Here is a 19,936-nt window from a genome sequence, read left to right as displayed (position 1 = left end):
CATTTAGCCGCGTTACTCCTGCATTTTGCATGCAGCCAGTGTATTAAAAACATATTCAAAGCAGCTGCTGAACGTTTTCAGTTTGTTTTCAGCCCCTATACATCTGACTCTCTGATGGTTTGGATGAAAAGCAGGCATTATTGCAGGGTGGAATACTTTCCTCCACCAAAATAATTTGGTTTTATTTAAGAAACAATTAAGGACGGAAACAATTACGCCGCGCGTTGAACGCTTTCTGCAGAAAATCACAGAGCTGATGCAAAGGCTTAATTTAATTTATAGCTGAGCTGTAGGGAGGATATTTTCTTTAAGCGTAGCATTTCCCTAGAAAGAACAGAGCTAATGGCTGAATAATGAGATACAGTCAAATATACATCCCCCTACCACACTACCCCTCCCCTTCTTCACCCTCCCTTCATTTCGTGCCTCTGCAGGGCCTCGGAGCGTGGGGGGGGGGAGAGCAACATTTTATTGTTATTTTGCCGTTGTATTTGTTGTTTGATGTACTACAACAGTGACATGAATGATTTAGTTTAATCTGAGGCTGCAGGAGGGATGTAAGGTTTATACACAGAGGCGTGAGGGAGGGGAGGGAGACAAGAGGGAGAGAGTAGGGAGTGAGGAGGGAGAGAGTAGGGAGTGAGGAGGGAGAGAGTAGGGAGTGAGGAGGGAGAGAGTAGGGAGTTAGGAGGGAGAGAGTAGGGAGTTAGGAGGGAGAGAGTAGGGAGTTAGGAGGGAGAGAGTAGGGAGTGAGGAGGAAAAAAAATGCTGCTAAAAGCTTAATTTAAGTCACACCACATTTCTTCTTAAAAGTACTTTTTTTGTCTTTGAGCAATTACACTTGAAACTAGAAAGAACAGACGTTTAAGGCTAAACTGTCAGAACCTTTATTTCAAGCATCTTATAATGGTTTAACTAAAAAAGATAATAAAATAAAGACGTCTGTCTTATTTCTCCTGACTGTTCCTGGCAAAAAAAAAAGAAGAAAGCTAAAAAAAACCCCCCACTATATTGGAAATCGTATTTTCTTGATTTAGCACCTTTGCATTTTTAAATGATATTAATAAATATGTGATTGAAATATCATCAGGACAGTCAGATAGAAAGAAAAAAAATAAACAAACACAAAAAAACAGCTGTCCAATTCCCCGAGAAGTGGACCATCAATAATCTTGCTGAACATTCATTTGATTGCTTTTACATATATTTATTATTTTTTTGGGGCCTCTGTCGTTGAGATGGGACAGTGAACAGAGCCAGAAATTAAGGAGCGAGAGAGATTCCAACCCGGGCCGCAAGCCTCGAGGACTACAGCCTCCTTTACAATGTTCAGATTTAGTTGACTTTCTTTAAGATTTATTTGTGGCCTTTTGTGCCTTTATTAGATAGAGATAGGACAGGGGACAGAGATCTACAAAGCACAGGAACGTTTGACCAAAATATGTTGAGGCTGTTTGAATTTAAGGAGTTTGGGGCCCAGGTGTTTAAAAAAGTAAAACACTAAAAGAAGAAGCTGCTGGAGGGATGTAAGGTTTATACAGTGTAAAGAGGGAGGGAAAGGAGAGAGTCGTGTCTCTGTCACCCTTTGAACCTTTGGCACCGTTTGGACAATGATTTTAAAATGTGTTTAAAAAATAGGGTAATAAATAAATGTAAGCAGTTTTTGTGACTCACATTTGTCTTTGTTTGTTTTATTTCTTTTTCTATTCCATGACTCATTTTGTACATTGCTTTGTTTCGTTGGTGATGTCATGTAACTCATCTCTTTCATTTTCTTTGTATCAGGTGCAACGATATGAAACATAATAAATCAGCCCATCTGTGTTTTCATTTCAGCAGAACTACAGAGGTATTATTTCAACTTTGGGTCCAGTCCACCATTGTTTTCCGGTTGTAATTTTAGCATTCTGCTCTACTACACAGCCCTGCAGTTTCGCGCCCATATATGGGCAATAAAGGGACAATTTTCTATGCTGATTTGGAGAAGAAAAAACGGCAAAAAAAAGTTGCAAACTCATGATGACATCATCAGTTAAAGAACACAAAAGAACAATTCATCAGGTTTAGAACAGGTTCATGAATTTGCTTCAGAGGTTTATCAGGATTATTTAGACCAACCAAAAAAAGACGGATGCTTTGGAGTCTAAGGAAGCTTTTGGTGAATGAGGCTCATTTTTGCCATCACAGCACAGCAACCACGACAGACGTACAGAAAAGTCATTTTCAGTTTGGGTAAAGAGAGTGGCTGTCTGATCGTTTGTTACACCAAACAAAATGTTTGAGAGAAAGGATTTTCCTGAAAGGAAGTTCAATTGAAGCACATTTTCTTCCACATGGAGAACATAGTCTTCAATACATTTTTCATGTCGTCCTGGTGTATCAACCTTTTCTATGTAAATGTACATTTGTCTCTCTGTACACTCTACTGATTCAACACAGGCTTCCAGATGCTTCATTGACACCAGACAGTTTATATTTGTCTAAAACAAATCTAAATCTTACTGTTCTGTTCTGATTTAAGACTTTTTCTTCTACCTTCTCTTCCATGTTTTGCTGGTTTTTAAATGTGAATTTTTAAGCAGACAGAAACACACAGTTCATTCCCTTGCTCCATCTTTAAATCATACTCACTCTCTCTTTCTCTCTCTAACACACACACACACACACACACACACACACACACACACACATTTCTTATATATACACTCTTCAGTTTTAACAAAATGCTTTGTAGTAACCCAAATGTTTCCAATTAACAAACAGCTGTTTGTGTCATCAGTGCTTAAATGAATGAGGCGGGTATAGCCACTTCTATGTACAGCCTCTAAATGAAAAAAAAAAGAAGCATAATTGTCAATATAAAACATAGCTGTGGAGAGGAGTCACTGTTTAAAGAAAAAAAAGACAGCAAATGTCATCTGTGTTGATACGTAATGCAGAGAAACAATAACTGAGTACTTAATGAAATACATGAAAAAGATGTCACAAAAGAAGTAAGGCTGACGTGAATATGTTTGATGTAGCTGAGAATGACAGACTTTTAGAATCAATAGTAAAAGGACTTGCACTTTATGTTCAGACAGATTTATATATGTTGGCTCTGACTTAGGGAGCAATGACCATACTTTAGGAAGTGGAGATCAAACCAGCAAATTTGCGATAGAGGGCGTCACACTCTACAGCTGAGCTTTAGGAACGCAAGATGGAGTGTGTGTGTGTGTGTGTGTGTGTGTATGTGTGTGTGTGAAATGATGGGGATCTATTAAAGAGAATATAAAATGACAACTAGACACCAACCGATTAATCTGCCAGCCGATAAAAAAAAAAAAAAAAAAAAAAAAGACAATCGGTATCGGCTAATTTTATCGCAGACACGCCGATATCATTCATTTTATTCCCCAGTCAAATAACATTTCACGTGAGTATCATTCTGAATGTCACCAGCCGATTGTGCTGAATGGGTTAAAACAAGCATTATCACTCTCCAGAGTGCCACGCGATGATGGACTTACTTGTGCAGTTATTTTCTACTTTAGTGACCGTCCTTTCTTCATTAGAAATCTTTTCCACAGGTGTCTTTTCTCTCCCCACTGTGTGCACCAACGCTCAGTCTCTGCCCGATCTTTGTGCCTTTCACAGACCGTCTTCTGCATAATCTGCCTCACTGCACAGCTGAAGATTCTGAATACAGTTCTGTTAGACACTGTTGGTCTGCATTTAGGTTCAGCCACATTCGTGACAGGATGTGACAGTGTGACACTTTCTCGCTTGACTTATTCCATGGTTACCATCATCCAACAGTGAATCGTCTCACAACAAGACTCGGACACACACGATAACGTTAATGCCCATGCAAACAGACACACATTAACTGAATGACAATCTAATCTCCAGTCCATCTGCAATGTTTCATTATCTAAAGATATTGATGTTCTGCATTGCATGAGTGTGTGCTGATGTGTGTATTTTAAATAGTAGTTTCATATTAAAGTATATTAAGTGGTTCACTGTACATCTTTTTAATCGAAAAAAAACAAACAAAAAACAACAAACAAATATTTATATGTATGATGAGATTATTGAACTTTTTCACAGTAAAGGAAAGAGGGAAATCAAGATATACAACATTTTATCTGAGTGAAAAATAGACCTTAGATGTTAACATCAAGGAAGTGTTTAGTATCCTTTTTTCATACATTTGATATTATGAAAATCCACCAATGGGTACAACGCTGTCAATTATTGTAAGTATTGACTGTTTGAACAAGTAGTGTTGTCTCGGTGATGAGAATACAGTATGAATATGTTGCCATGGTTATAATAAAGTTTTTCAGTACTTTTAAGCGTTTTCCTATTAAGGTCATTTTCATATATGAAGCCTGTAGGACTCAGCATTCAGGGTTACGTCATGACATTGTTACATTTATCATTTCGGTTCATTCAGGTTAGTCAAGCACACCAAAGCCTGTCGAAGGTTGTGTCCATCTGCCACCTGTTGGGGCATTCATTGGCTACTGCCATCCAGCCTAATGCTGCATGATGACCTAAAACTAAACAAGAGGACAGTGGAAGAATGGCATTCTGTAGTGCGGCGCAGGGTAGGGGTTAGGGTAAAAGACAACACATTTGTCTCTGTCTGCATCAAGAAGCGACCTGCAGTGTTGAAAAATGAAGCTGATACAGCGATGCAAAATCCTGGAGTGTACGCTTGAGACCGTCTCATACACACCCATTCAAAAAAAGGCCTTTTTTTACAGCAGGAATTAACATGTTCGGTCTAATTCACTCATGTCTCGATAAACACACACTGTATGGTGGGGTGAATATTTTTTTATCACTCATCCATTTGGATTTCATAGTGTCACTCACAATATGGCGCATAGCTGACATGATTGACAGGCGGGCATGATGTAACAGTTTGTCAAGAGGTTTAAAACCCTCCTCAGCTCCCGCTTTCAGCCTGACGTTAGGTTGACTGAAAGTTAGCGTTAAACAGTATTTCCAGCATGGTGACCATCGATTTGAGACTCCAAAGGCCCCTGCAGTGACAGATGGGGCAGCTTTCACTGCAGGTTGACTTGAGCACATAGTTTAAAGACTAAGAAGAGAAACAAATCCTGTCTTTAATTGACTAATGGTGTATCCTTTTTTTTTTTTTTTAACATGGATGATTTTGACAGCTGCACTATAGTGCGATCTCGACTGCTGAATAAACTGTGGACATTTACGTATAAACTCTGAAGCGTTTTATTGCTCGAGAGGCCCGATGTCGTCTCGTCGCGAAGGCAGTGGCATGATGAAGAGCGTCTCCTCTGAAATGTAAAGCACAGCGCAGACAACATCACTCGACCCATCTTCATGTTAACCAATGCAAATGACACCTACTGCTGTTGTTGTTGTTGTTGTCTATTATCACCTGTTATTGATCTTTCTCACTGCAGTCACACCTCTGAAAGAGTTTTGGCAGCTTTAACTTTTTTCTTTTTTTTTTTTTCTGCAGCATTTTTTATTTATTTATTCAGGCTTTCTTTGAGTGTTACCTGAGCCTGATGAAAACTTAAAAGGCCGGTGACATTGAGGCTTCAAAGCCACGCCTCAGCATCAAAGCCAGTTTGAACATATTGAAATATTTATCGTTTTTATTCTCCCCGCAGATGGATCTGCCAGGGTGGGGCCGGGTTGAGCAGGTATTGGGATAAGAGGTCAGTGCGTTCAGGTAAGTGTTTACTTTCTAACTGCGTACAGTCAAAACCGACTCAGAGCAAAACAAAACCACGAGAATTCTTCAAAATAAGAGTCAGGGAGTTAATGAAAATGAGTACCGGCAGAGCAGGAGAGACAAAGAGAGAGACAGAGCCTGTAGCAGAGGCACAGCAGCCCCTTGTGCGAGGTGCATGCAGGTTGACTCGGCAGGAAAAGTGACTTTGAAAGTGGCGGCCGGTCCCTGCTGGCGAGGTGAGGCCGTGTTTGGAGAAAAAAAAAACAAAAGCGAGGATTGTTGAGAGGAATCAAAGCGGCGTGAGAGACTTGACAGGGCGACGACATTAGGCATTCTCCTCCCTTCATCCCCTAAGGTGCTTGTCCTCTGCAAGGTGGAACCACACTCACAAAGTCAAGGAAGAAACAAAAAAAAAAAAGTCTCTTCCTCCCTCCTCATTTGCTTCACACACACTCACCTCTCCTTCACTTTGTTCTTCTCTTGTTTTTTTAAACTCAAGCTCCTTTTCCTTCATTTACTGTCTTCTCCTTCCTCCTCTTTGCTTCTGTCTGTCTTTTAATGTCTTTACAAGGGTATCTGATACCCTGTTGGTAAAATTCTAAGTTAAGTCTGCCTATTAAGCATTCAGAAGCAGTGTTTTTTAAAGAAAGTGTAAGAACATTTTAAAGTAACAGGTAAGGATGATATCTCCATTTCAATCAGATAAGTCTTCATATTTTATGAATGTTTGGATTTCTTTTTTTTCCTTAACTTTGGATGACAATATAGAGATATGCCATCCAATGACGAAGTCTGCAGGATGTGGAACAGATATCTTAAATGGACCTTGAGATTAGAGTATTTTTTGTGTGAGTCAGACTTGTTATTAGATTGGCTGTAGCTAGCGACCTTGTTGCATATCTTATTACACTTTCTCCCTTGGTTCCTGTTTGACTTTCTGTTCGTCCAAAATTATCTTTGTATATTTTTACAGCATAACTTTAAAGGTCACATATTATGCATAATACATTTTGTCGAACACTAATATGTGTTCCCTGGCTTGAAAGTCCATCCTCTTCATCTCTTTTGTCTGCTCCACATTTCAGAAAATGTGCGATCAAAGAGGCTGTTTAGAGGTTTCCCCTTTGTGACATCACAAAGGGCAGTAACCCCTCCCCTGAGTAGGTGTTTGTTATGCCATCTGAGTCTACCATATCATCATAAACAATCGGGCACGGAGAGAGAAAGCCATCCAAACCCTTCCAGAGGGGGGCGTGGTCAGACACAGCTCATTTACATTTAAAGCTACAGACACAGAAACAGCCTGTTCTGAGGAGGGCTTATAGAAATGGAGAGATTCAGGGACACAGGATCAGAGTGGATTGAGATCAAGACACTTCACAGATTTGTTTGAGACTTATTTGAAATTTGTTGAAAAGGAGAGTAACATGTCCCCTGTTTTGGCTTTTCATGGCAACATTTGTGACATTAAAAAAATAAATAAATAATCTGTTTTCATTTCAAAACAACAAACATGGCAACAGAGAGACAGCAACCATGGGGGTCACCTTTCAGACCCTTCATCCACGTCATCAGTTGCCGGCTGTAAAGCTTTAAGAATGTTTACTCTGGTTCGCCCTCATGTTTCATCTAAACTCTGGCTCGTTGCAGCCTTCTTAGCTTCTCGACTTCTCTTTATTTATTTCTCTCTTTAGGAAGGCGACCTCAGTTACAAGTAACCATGAGTTTTCTCTTTTATCCTCCACAGGGAGCTGTTGTCTCTTTGGTCAGCTGTAACGGGTGGTTGTTTGTGTATTGTATTTTTGAGGGAAAGCTTGCGATCTTTAATGCTTTTGTTATTTATAACACACAAATCATTGTCACACTGGTGTCACAAGTTCAACAGTCACTAGCGTTCTTGAAACCCTTTTGAATGTTATATATTTGTCCACATTTAGACAATTCTACAATAATTCGCCTTTGACAGTAGTTGTAGTAGTAGTAGTCTTTTATATCAAAATCCACAGACTGTTTATGTTTTATGAATTGTGTAAAAATCCCTCCTGTCCATTTTCCCCCACACATGAAGCTGTCACAACACAGACATAAATGTCTAATATAAGTGAACATAGTTGATTACATGAATCAGTAAACACGCTTTAGTGTCCCATGAGCTCATGTCTTTATGCTTGTTTCTAACTTACATGAAGCCGTTTTATGACCTGACCTTATAGTCTCTGAACGTCTGCTTTAACGATCGCTCAGTTGATCATTTCAAATGATTTGCCTTTTTGACATAAATATTTGAGCTGACTTTAGCAAAACTAGTCATGTTAAGAAAGACAAAAGACTGACATAAAAGAATAAAAAAAAGTTAGAGTCAATTATTATGTACACAGAGGTTGGATCAGGCAGCTCCATCCTCTGGTGGGCCGCTAACACGACAAGAGCCAAGCACACTATTTATCGTTTATGAGAGAGGGAAAAGAGAGAAAGACAGAGCAAGGGATAGGAAGAGAGAAAGAGAGAGAGCGAGAGAGACACCGTGGGGTCTGATATACAGCACATGATGAATCTGTGGGTATTTAGGATGCTTTCATTTCATCTCAGATATCTAAAGCCATGATAACTCATTTGCCTCTGCAAGCAAAACTGAGATCTTCAATTTTTGATTGAGGGTCTACAAGCCAATCACAATGTCCCTCAACATCTAAAATTGAGAAGTCTCAGTCTCTGATATCCTTACTTTGGGGATAAGCGAGGTGAAATATTTGGGAACCTGTGATCTATAATATCGACATTTTTATTTTTTTATTTTTTGTGAGGAGGAGGCCTTTGTAATCCATCATATTTGATTTGCTGTATCGTATGTATGGAAGTAGTTTTATCTGACTCAGTATGACCCCATGCTGGGCCTGATTGTATTACAGCCAGACTCAAACATATGATAACTGCTTCAGCTGGGTTATTAGGGGATAATAGTTCATCTAATTGGGAGGTAATTAGTGTGGGAGTACTCGCTGTGCAATGCTGTGTGTGTGTGTGTGTGTGTGTGTGTGTGTCCAGTACTGATTAAAACAAGGTGGATGTCCCACTAAACTGCCTCATACAGGGAGAATAAGACTGCAAATTATTTTAGAGCGAAGGTGGAAGAAGCTCAAATGACAAGCACTAACAAGACAAAACAAATAACGATTTACACAAGATATTTACATAAAGACAGAGGTTTTTTCCCAACTTTTGTTACAGATTTCTTTCTTTCTTTTTTTTTTTTGAAGGTTTGTTTGGGTAGACTTTATAGGATAGGACAGCTGAAGAGAAACAGGAGATGTAGGGGGAAGAGTGTGGAGGCTGACGTGTAGCAAAGAGCCGAGGTGGATTCGATATGGCCGCGGCTATGAGGACTACAGCTTCTGTACATGGGGAATGCAACATAACTACTCGGCTATCAAACGCCACCAAAAATCAAATTTAACTTGGTTTTAGTAAGATTTTTTCATCTTCCACATGCCAGAAGATTCTCTGCATATTACAGTATGACTCAAAGAGTGTTTCCTTTAAGATTTACATCAAGGCTTTAAAACACATCCTCCCTCGGGTTTCACTTTAAACACAAGCAGGAATGCTCAGAGTATTTTAGGATACTAAAAATATGTTTTAAAAGAGGTCATCGTTCTCAGATGTGACATCGAAGAGAATTTCGTCTGAATGAAAATGGCAGAAATGTTGGTTGTGTTTATTTGTCCAGCGCTAGTAAACTATGAAGCAGAATATTTCTCCTCTCCTCTGAGGCGTAATCGAGGGCCTGACATGGCAGTATTTCATCCAGAGCAAGCTGACACCGAGGCTCTACGCGGGGGGAGAAGCCGCGGACAGAGGGCCCCGCTGGTGGGCCACAAGGCAGCGAAGAGTCCCCAGAGGACGGCGGAGGGGATGGAGCCTCTAATGTTCAGCAAATCTGTTAAAGGAACATCCATCATCAGCGGCCGAGGCCCCGGCTGCCCAGCCAAGAGGCCGCGACACACGCCACTTTCACCTCACCTTTTTCAGATAAATTTTCTCTTGCATGTGCAGGATCATCCCTGTCCTTAACACACACATGCACTCACAGAAAGAAGCAGAGTGACACACACATGCACATACACAAAGACTGCTAGGATTTATTTCCAGTCAAACAGGATGAATTGCTGCAGGAGACAAGAGAAAAGGAAGAAATAGAAGAAATTTGCTGCAATCTTTATGCATTCAGACACAAAATAAGTCCCCAGTCCTCAGGACGCAGTCCACTGCCTTCTTATATTTTGACGTCACAGAAATGCAATTCTCAATCCGCCCCGTTCTGCTTTAGCACTCCCAATGGTCGAGCGCAATATATCTCTTACCATACACACACAAACACTCACACACATACGGCAAGAGGCAGTAATATATCTCTGGGAGAGTTTAAGTGCACCACCACCAACATTTGCATTTCTGTGGAACGAGTGCATCTGATTTATAGGAGCCGAGGCCTGAAGCATCTTGGGAAATGAGGCGGGTGGATGGAAACTACGTTTCCCAGAGGCGGGACGTTTTGGCCATGTCAGCAGCAGGCATTTCAGAGATGTTGTTTTGCAGCGCTGGTAAATTTCCAAAACAAGGGAGAGGAAAAAGGAAAATGAATAAGCAGCAAAACAACTTTTTTGTGCGAGCATGAATTTTCAAGAGGTAGGATTTTTTTTTTTTTTTTTTTTCCCACGAAAGCAAAGTTTGAGCAGAGGGAAGCTGGGGCCGATTCTCCTAAAGCAGAATGATTTGTTCTTTGGAGCATCAAAGACTGCTTCCCAATGAACAAATTAAGTTGTTTTGTGAAGAGTCTAGAAAGAACAGAGCTGGGGTAAAAAAGAGGAGAGAGGGAGAGGCAGCGAGCTAAAGCAATATTGAAATGGTATAAAAGTGGGAACAGAGAGTGGGAAATAATGAGAAAAGAGAGGCCCAGGAGGAAACCGGAGCGAGATAATACAGAGTGTTGAGCCGACACAGAAACAACAAACCTTTTTTGTCATGCTATCATTACCGCTCCTGTTTTCCTGTTCTCCGCTCAGTAAATAAGAAAAGGGGATGAGTGGGGGAACAAACTGACTCTGCAGAGAGGAAATTACAGACCTGATGGATTTAAGCGAGTTTGAGGAGTGAGTGGGAACTAGAGATGAGAATCGAGAAGTGAAAATACCAGAGGAAAAAAAAGAAAAAAAAAGAGCCAAATTAGTGGACATAAGCGGATAGAGGGATGAAGGGAAGAATAGTGACGAGAGAGTGAGAGAATCCCAATCAAGTTGCTCTCTGTATTATCTATCAAGTGTGACTTGTAAATTTCCTGTGAGCGCTGCGAGCTGATTTATCCGCAGTCAGACGGGTAATTCTGCCTCCCTGGGGACTGAGAGTCCCGCCGTCCTTCCAAACACATCTTCTGACTGCTGCGACGGTCCAACATCCCGGCCTCGTCTGGACACGTTTACTCACACAAGTGCATCTGATCATCGACTTTCATCACTCATGTCTGAGCGCTTTCAGGGATGTCTTGATGACTTTCCAGCTCATGCCATAGAAACACTGTGTCTCAGTGTGACACTGTGTGCAGGGCTGCGGCTTCATCTGTGCAGAAGGTGAACAAAGGTAGAGTTTTCTGGGACTTGACGAACAACGAGAGACAGTTTTTAAATACCTTGATGAGACACAAGACAAGAAACTAAGTTTTGAAAAGCACAGCAGTGACATCCCCCCCCCCCAAAAAAAAAAAAAAAAAAAAGCCAAAGACTTTCAGCCATCTGTAAACTTAAAAAGGACTTTATGTCCCCATCTACTCGTGCTGCTATATCAGAGCAGGATCCAGCACATCATTTCAATTTGTGCGCCTTTTTGCCATTATTAGATGGGACTCTTGACAAGAGACAGGACATGTTGGGAGGAGAGAGAGGAGGATGACATGCAGCAAAGGGCGAAGGTCGGATTTGAACCTACAGCTGCTGCGATGAGGATGGTAGCCTCTGTATAGTACATGAACAGCTAGGCTGTCTGCGTTATCCTGATCCCCGCCTGTTCCACTTGCTTCTTCAACATCTTATTTGTTTAAAAAACAAACAAAGCCAAACTCATACACGTCCCCACCACAGCTGTCAGAATAACTGGTCTCCACACATCCAGCCTAAAAGAACTCAACACACATTGCAACCTCAATAGAACAAGACATCAACCATCGAATCAGCACCCACCTCACTTCCCTCCCTGGAGGTACAGAGCACTGAGGGGCAGAAGGGCTCGTCTTGGGAAAAGCCTGATCCCTGCCATTGGTTAAAAAAAGGCCTTGCTGAACAGGCCAGAGTGAGAACTTTTGATTGCTGTTAGACATTGTTTGTGATTTGTGTATGTACAGTTCTTTGCTGGGAATTGTCTGTTGGGACAGAAACGGGGGCCATGAAAAGGAATTTCCTCATGAGGACAATTAAGTCTAAAGAAGAAAGTGAAGAAGACTCCATGGCCGGTCTGCCTGAGGAGTGCATGCTTGAGTCAAAAAGTGGCCGTGACATTTCATGACTTGCCATGACAAAAAAAAAGAAAACTGGACAATGAAGTTGTTTTAATGATATGATACTGATATGACAATAATGTGTTTTAAGTGGTAATAAAGCAAAGGACACGTAGCAATGTCACCAGTGCAGGTTCCATAAAAGGCAGAATCAGTGTTTGAACAGAGAGAGGGAACACTCCCCTTTTTGTTATCTCCCTCTGCTCTGACCACAAGTCTTGCTCATACACTGATACACTTCATCTTTCACGGCTCTTTCATGGTCATTTAAAGGGATACTTCACCCATTTGCATGAAGCTGTGTATCATTAGAAACATGGTGGTAGTGTTGAATGGTCGTGAATCCAGCCCTCATTTTGCCCTGAGACGAGAAAAATATGTTTTTCTTTGCCTGGAAGTTTTCTTCATGTGATGCAATATGACGCTTTTTGCATCACATGAAGAAAACTTTCAAGCAAAGAAAAACACATTTTTCTCGTCTCAGGGCAAAATGAGGGCTGGATTCACAACCATTCAACACTACTTCCATGTTTCTAATGATACACAGCTTCATGTAAATGGGTGAAGTATCCCTTTAAGTGCTCAGAAGGGACAATTCACCCATTGTCACAACCGCTGGACTTACACTTTACAACACAGTAGAAATATATATATTTTTTGTTGGATAAAAAAGAAATTGACTGATTTCTTCTCATTTCATCAATTTGATGGAAGCTGGTCATTACTGTATCTGATTTTATGGTGGCTCTTTAACATCGGCTATGGCAGCTCCTCTCTTGGATCCATTATACCATTGATTTGAAATCTTAATCAACCAAGTACTCGATGATAGTTCCACACTTAATATAGGTAGGTTGTACATGTTTGTTCAATGTCTGGCTCTGTTTTGACTCTGATGAAGACACAGTGGTGATGAAACGTTGCTCTGTTTGCAATAATAGAGGCAGAAAATCAATCAGTGTTTTCCAGTCCCTTGGAAGTTTTGCTGCCCTTGAACTGAGGAGCACCTGTGTCGCCTGCACTCCGCTGGAAGACGCAGGAAGAACTCTGTGACTTCACTTCATATTACATTACACCTGATGGACAGAGTGTGCCTACATACACTGCTCGGTAGGTGAAAGTCACGGCCATTTCCTTATTTCTGCGGGTTCGAAATCGCCTAAGACTGTCTCTGATGTCGTAGTAATCATGTTAGCATACAACGGCCTGCTTGAATTGCCCCCCGGGGACAAATACAGTTTTTGGAATTTGAATTTGAGCACACATTTTGTGAAAAGCAGAGCAGGCCAAAGATGGAGTGGATGTGCAGGGTAGGGGCACACGCTAAGATACCTTTACATGTCTCATATTAGCCTCCTTTTCCACAAGTTTACATAAGTCTCAGAGCTCCCCAAAACATGTCTGTGAAGTTTCCTGTTCATATCCGCTCTGATCCTGTATATGATCATGCCTAAACCCCTTTGTTTCAGCCCTGCTCAGAACAGCCTGTTTCTGTGTCTGTAGCTTTAAATGTAAATAAGCGACATACAACCACCCCCCTCTGAAGGGCTTGGGTGGGTTGGGCTATCTTGCGCAATTGTTTACGGTGAACAGGCGGACTGAGAGGGCACAACAAACAGCACACATAGCTTTTGGAGTGTCCCCCATCTGAGGGAGGGGTTACTGCACTTTGTGATGTCACAAAGAGAACATCTCCAAACGGCCTTTTTGAGCACACGTTTTCTTAAAGGTCAAACAGAAAAAAGAAGGAGAAGATGGACCTTTCTCATAATCTGTTTTTTTTTTTTAGAAAGACTAGGCATAAATGTAACATTGCAATGCAAATGTTGTCTCAGCCTTTAAGATGAGAAGCTTTACCCTCAGATGGTGTGAAACATTGCATGTTTTTTAACTCGTAAATATCATTAAATCGAGGTAATAACAAGAGGGCTGTGATAATCTTTCTCACAGACTGCAGCAGAGTGAGAAGCAGAGATTGCTGCAGTACAGAGCGCTCCTCCCCAGCCAATGACATTTAGACTTACTACCCAAAGTGTTTTAGGGAGGAGGTTAATTGTACAGTACACTGCTGTGCATGGGGAACAGTTGTTCTGCTTTAGATGAAATAAAGCCATAGTGGAAGCAAACAGTCCTCTGCTTGTGCAATGAATAAGCACATTGAGGGATACATAAGTTCTTTATCAGGTAAAAGATTTCATTTTAACATGTGCCCACAGACCTACTTTAAAGACCACACAGAAAGAGCGTGTGGAAGATATCCATTCCGGTTGGTCCTTTATCCATCTTCAGCACAAGTCTTTGGGCGAGATCAATGCACATCAAGGCCAGTGAGGGTGTGATCACTCCACGTTGAGCGATCTCCAAAACCTCCAGCTATTTTAACATTTAATCAAGCTGACGTGGTATCGCTCCGTCTTACCGTCAGCAGGACCCACACCGCCCAAACAATGTCAAACTCTGCAGCAGCACCTCATAAAAGAAACATGGCGGCCTGTCAGGGCCCCACGGCATCGGCGTTTGGTCGAGACCCCTCATCTGCGAATCGGCTCACATCCAGAGCCGGAGAGGAGACATCCCTCGTTGGTGTCAGCTCACTTGAGTAACCTGACTCTGACCCCTGTCAATAAAGTTCTCTGTCCATCTCTGTCTCTTCTTCTGTTCATGCATGCTGCTCCCTCAACATCGCCTGTGGTTAGACTTCCTCTGTTTGCATCAGCTAGCCGCACAGTGAACATTGGATTCAATGAGAAAGATCATATATTTTACAAGACACAGTAGAGCCTGGAAACACGCTCTCAACACAAAGCTTCAATGTAACACCAGAATCATTTACTTTGGACCGCGGTACATGTTTTCTTCTGACTCTGCTCCGAGCCTGAAAAGTCCAGAAGATTGATCATGATGATGGTTTGAGTTTGGATGAATCCAGTTATGTGAGGGCGACGTCCAGGTTTATGAATGACTCTACAAGCAGAATGAAACTGAATTATTTTTTTTGAGAGTATAAATGAAGAAAACAACACCTATAGCTCAAACAGAGTTAGATTATCACATTGTTTAGTATGTTGCCCCATCTATGGAGGCTGTCGTCCTCCAAGCGGGAGGCACAGGTTTGAATCCGAGCTGCGGCACCTTTTCTCCAAGGGATTGCCCTCTCTCTCTCTCTCTTCACCATTTCTGACTCTATTAACCTGTCCTACCTCTGAATAAAGGCATGCAAATCAATTCAAAACAATTTTAAAAAAGTAAACAAGTGTTGATCCTCTGCTTCTTTTTCAGTGCCACGCCGACTACATGATTTGTAACTCCCGCACTCCCGTAGATGGGACTGCATGTTAACCGCAGATCAACAAAACAAATGTACATTTAAATACAAGTTTATATGCAGACACTCATACAAAGTGTTAAGGTTGTGATTGTGTACAGACACTTTGTATCAAATGCCCCTGTACTTTTCTCCCCTTGCTCTCAACTGTTTGTGTTTTTCATGCAGAAATTACCTTTAAACTAAACATAAAGAAGAAACCATAAAAGATGTCTGTAATTCAGCAACAAACCAAAGTAGATCATTTAGAGGCCTCCTTTTTTTTTAGCTGATCTGAAAGAATCCTCCGATCCTAACCTTGACATTCATGATCCATTGCACTATAATCACTTTTATTGACTTTGTACCAAAAACTGCTTTACTCTGGTTTTACTCATGGCTTCACTGAGTTCTGCAGAGGATCAAACATCTGCACCTGATTTCACTCCTGCTTAAACCCTGAAAACTAGAAACGTAACACGTATGTAGAAGCAAGTAAAAAAGTCCAGTTAGTGATGTTAACACCAGCACTAGTTTGGTTACGTCTGCTATCGCACAAATGTCGTGTTCACAAAAGTCACAGCATCGCACAATGGCATCAAACGGTGGAGAAACTGCTGCACAGTGGCACGTTTCAACCCGAAATTCTGTTTTTCCTGTCGACACATAAACGCCTTAAATTGAGTGTCTGAACATCTTCACCTTTGAGGGAGTCCTCTGAAAGATGTCAAATCACAGTTTGTGTGCACCAAAAGGCCAAATGTACAGACAACAATAGGTTTTCGAAAACACTCGCCAACGAGTGGATCACGGCTCAGTAATGTCCAGAAGTCCCGTTTTATTTGATCTTCTTTTTTTTTGTTTGAGATTTGCTAATGTAAAAGTCATTATGTCTGCAGTTACAAGCATTTGCACCTTTAACTTAGATCATTATTTTCATCAAATTATTCTTTCAGGATTAACAACTTTATGGGGGCCTCAGTCTAGATGGAGTAGAGGCCAGATGCATGGATAACAGCTGGATGTATATTGATACTTCAGTAAAATCTCATTGAATAATGTCAAATTGTGTGTGTGTGTGTGTGTGTGTGTGTGTGTGTGTGTGTGTGTGTGTGTGTGTGTGTGTGTGTTGAGGCCTCCCCCCTCAGCCGAGGTCTTTATGTGGTCATGTTAAACCGACTGTACGATACTCTGGGCCGACACAAACCACAGGTTGTGTACTCCCTGTTGTTCACCTCAGCATCAGCAGGCTGGCACTGTTTGGCACCGGCTCACAGGCGCAATATGTGGCCAGTCTGCCGGCATCAGGGACAGGTGTGTGTGTGTGTGTGTGTGTGTGTGTGTGTTTGTATAATTGGAACAGTGCATGTTCTGTACAAGGTGTGTGTAAGTGTGTGTGTGTTTGTGTTTTTCAGCCTGGCACTGTTCACAGCCCTGATGCCCACTGGCATCAGTGCAGCACCCCGTTGCAGTTGTTGAAGAGAAAGGGAACAGCTGGCACTGCTGGGCGAGGGACAGGGTGTGGGCCGAGAGAGCACGAGCAGGTGAGAGAGACACTGTGCATGTGTGTGTGTGTGTGTGTGTGTGAGAGAGAGAGAGAGGTACAGAGAGAAAGAGAGTGTGTGATGACTGGCTGTATACCTGATACATGAAGGTTTGGAGGTTATTGACCTACAGCATAGTTAAAGGTGTGTTTTAAATGACCTTTTTAACAAATATTTCCTTTGGATACACAGATTTATGATATATATTTTTTTCCGTAAATCTATTTATCCCCATGGGTAGCGCACCAAGCGTTCGACCACAGGAGCAGCGAACTGCATACACCCTGCAGGGGGAGCAATTCAGGGTTAAGTGTGCCCAAGGACACATCGGACATGTTGCTCGCAGGAGCTGGGGATTGAACCCTCGACCTTCCGGTTGAGAGACGATAACTGAGCCACAGCCGCCCCTTCAACACTTTCATCACTTTCATATCCATGCCAGCAGTCAGAAGTGAAGGATCTTATTCTGACACTAACTGTTAAATGTAACTCTCTTGTCAAGAAGTCGAAGAACCATTAATATAAACATGAAATGTACAATAAGACCTCAGAAAATAAAGCTTTAAACAAATTAACAACATCCGATGAAACTAGAGTCCGATCGATAAATCAGCCAGCCGATATTATTGGTTGATATCAGCATGTCAGGTGATCAGCATCTGCTAATTTTATCACGGCTAACCTTGTCACTAAGAACTTTGAGGCATCACACAGGTTACACACGTTTTCTTGTTAGTCATGGAACCAATTCACTTCTTAATTAAGTTGAATAATGATGTGTTTCTTTTTTTAAGAACTCATAGATGATCCATGTTTTGTGAAGAAAAAATATTTTTTTTGTTTTCACGAAGCAAATCTTAGGTTCAATCTACAAACACAACGCAAACCATGATGACTCTGAAGGAATGCAGAGATCAGCGTCATATTAAAAATGACTTTATAACAGGAGGTTGTTCTTTAGTTAACTAGTGTCTCTCCTTCCTCTCCCCTCAGTATTTGTTACTAATCAGGGCGGGTAAGGAAAGCAGAGGAGATAGCATCTCGTTATGTGCTGAGCAGTAAATGACTTTCCGCCTGGCGAATATTAAAACCACACAGCGCTGTTTCCTGTAAGCCTTATCTCTGCCTGGGACAACACACAGTTGTCATCTTCTGCAAAATGATCACGAGAATGAGAGCAGATAGCAGCTGTTTGATCCCCTGCTGTGTAACTGCAACAACGCTACGATTACAGCCAGTACGTGTGCATGTGTGCTCCACGGTAATAAGCGCCAGAGAGATCGTTTCACTACGAAGGTGCACAGAGAAAAGATACTGATGAAAAGAAAAAGTCATGTGTGGACATCTGTTCTAAAAAAACCCTTCCATTTAAAATCATCATGTTGCATTTGACTGTTATTAGTATGCTTTTAATTTGTACTGGAGGTTTGTTCAAAAGTTTAAGGGAAGCTGAGGAAATGGAGATTTGTGTGAAGAGCGTGTCAGAGATTTTAGTGAGACATTTGTTGAGACTCAAGCTCCTAAAGGTGTGTGGTTTACACATGTTTGACTGTAACTTAAAGGAGGGAGTCAGTTAACAGCATCATAAACTCAAACGATGCAGAGATGGATGGTCGATCAACATCTTGATGCTTCTGTTTGCTCTGCAAAGTAACTGAGACTGATGTTGTCCAGTAACCAAGTAGATATTAACAGACCAATGACAACTAAGTACTTCTTTTAACCATGATAACATCTAAAACAACCTCTCTATCACTGACTGTATATAACAATGGACAATGCGTCTCCATCGTCTTCTGTTGTTCAAAAGTGAAGCCAAAACACCCACCAGGACGAGCGCTGACGTATTGTGCTGGTGACATCATTCTGGAGCTAAGACATGCGCAGATTGGAGGTGGATTTACCCCGAGCCCCTTCCTCTAACTGACGCAGACTTTTAAGCTGTTGATAAAACCTCAAAGGTCCCTCATGTCGGTGCAGTCCACAGCAGTGTCTTATGTCAGCTTGAAGCAGGCTCGTATTCTTATGGAAAGTTTAATGAGCCTGTACAAAATACATGTTTGTGTGATACCTTTAAAAAACCCAAGATGGTGTCTTTTAAAAGGCTTTAAAAGTGTAGACTGAGCAACAATGTGCAGCTACAGTAGCATGGTCCACTTCCTGTATTTAGTCTGTAGTTCAAATTTACAAGTAAAACAGTGTGTCCATACTAACAACACGTTTTCATCAAAGACATGAAGAATCCTTTACACCTGCAGTACATGTGTGAATTAAGTGTGTGCATTTGTGTGTGTGTGTGTGTGTGTGTGTGTGTGTGTGTGTGTGTGTGTGTGTGTGTGTGTGTGTTTAAACCCTGTAATCTACAAATAGTGATTCGCTATTAAAGGGCTAATTCCCCCGGATTAAAGGATTCCTGTGCATGCAAGCCCCTCACCCACTTTCTCTTTCTCTCTTTCCTCTTTTTTTTTTTGGTCTCTCTCTGTCTGCCGTACGGCCGAGTGAGCTTGCTTAAGGTGTCGCTTTAAATATTAATGACGGGATGAAGTGATGGAGGAATGAAATTTAGAGGCATGTAATTTCAATTTGGAAGAAGAGAGAAGAATGGAGAAGAAAGACTTGCAAAGGCGGCAGGGGTGAGATGGCCGGCTCGTTGGCAAGCGTGCGCACACGCGCGCACACACACACACACACACGCAATCCCCTTCGGCTCAAATGTACACGGCTCTACTGTGGTTGGCGAAAACATGACGATTATCCTTTTTCCACTTCGACAATTCCTGCAGTTAAAATATCATATTTAGCTACCCTCTAGCCTCTCCTCTGTG

General features: G+C 41.5%; 1 protein-coding gene across 7 annotated transcripts in view; it reads right to left on the bottom strand.

Moving 5' to 3' along the window:
• Window positions 1-19,936, bottom strand: part of rbfox3a (RNA binding fox-1 homolog 3a) — a 499,685-nt gene that overhangs the window by 121,900 nt on the left and 357,849 nt on the right. The gene's annotated exons all lie outside the window — the stretch shown is intronic.

Source organism: Symphodus melops, assembly GCF_947650265.1.
Source record: "Symphodus melops genome assembly, chromosome: 21".
In the NCBI taxonomy this organism is placed as follows: domain Eukaryota; kingdom Metazoa; phylum Chordata; class Actinopteri; order Labriformes; family Labridae; genus Symphodus; species Symphodus melops.
Note: the sequence above shows the minus strand (reverse complement) of the source record. Positions and strands in the feature narration are given on the sequence as shown.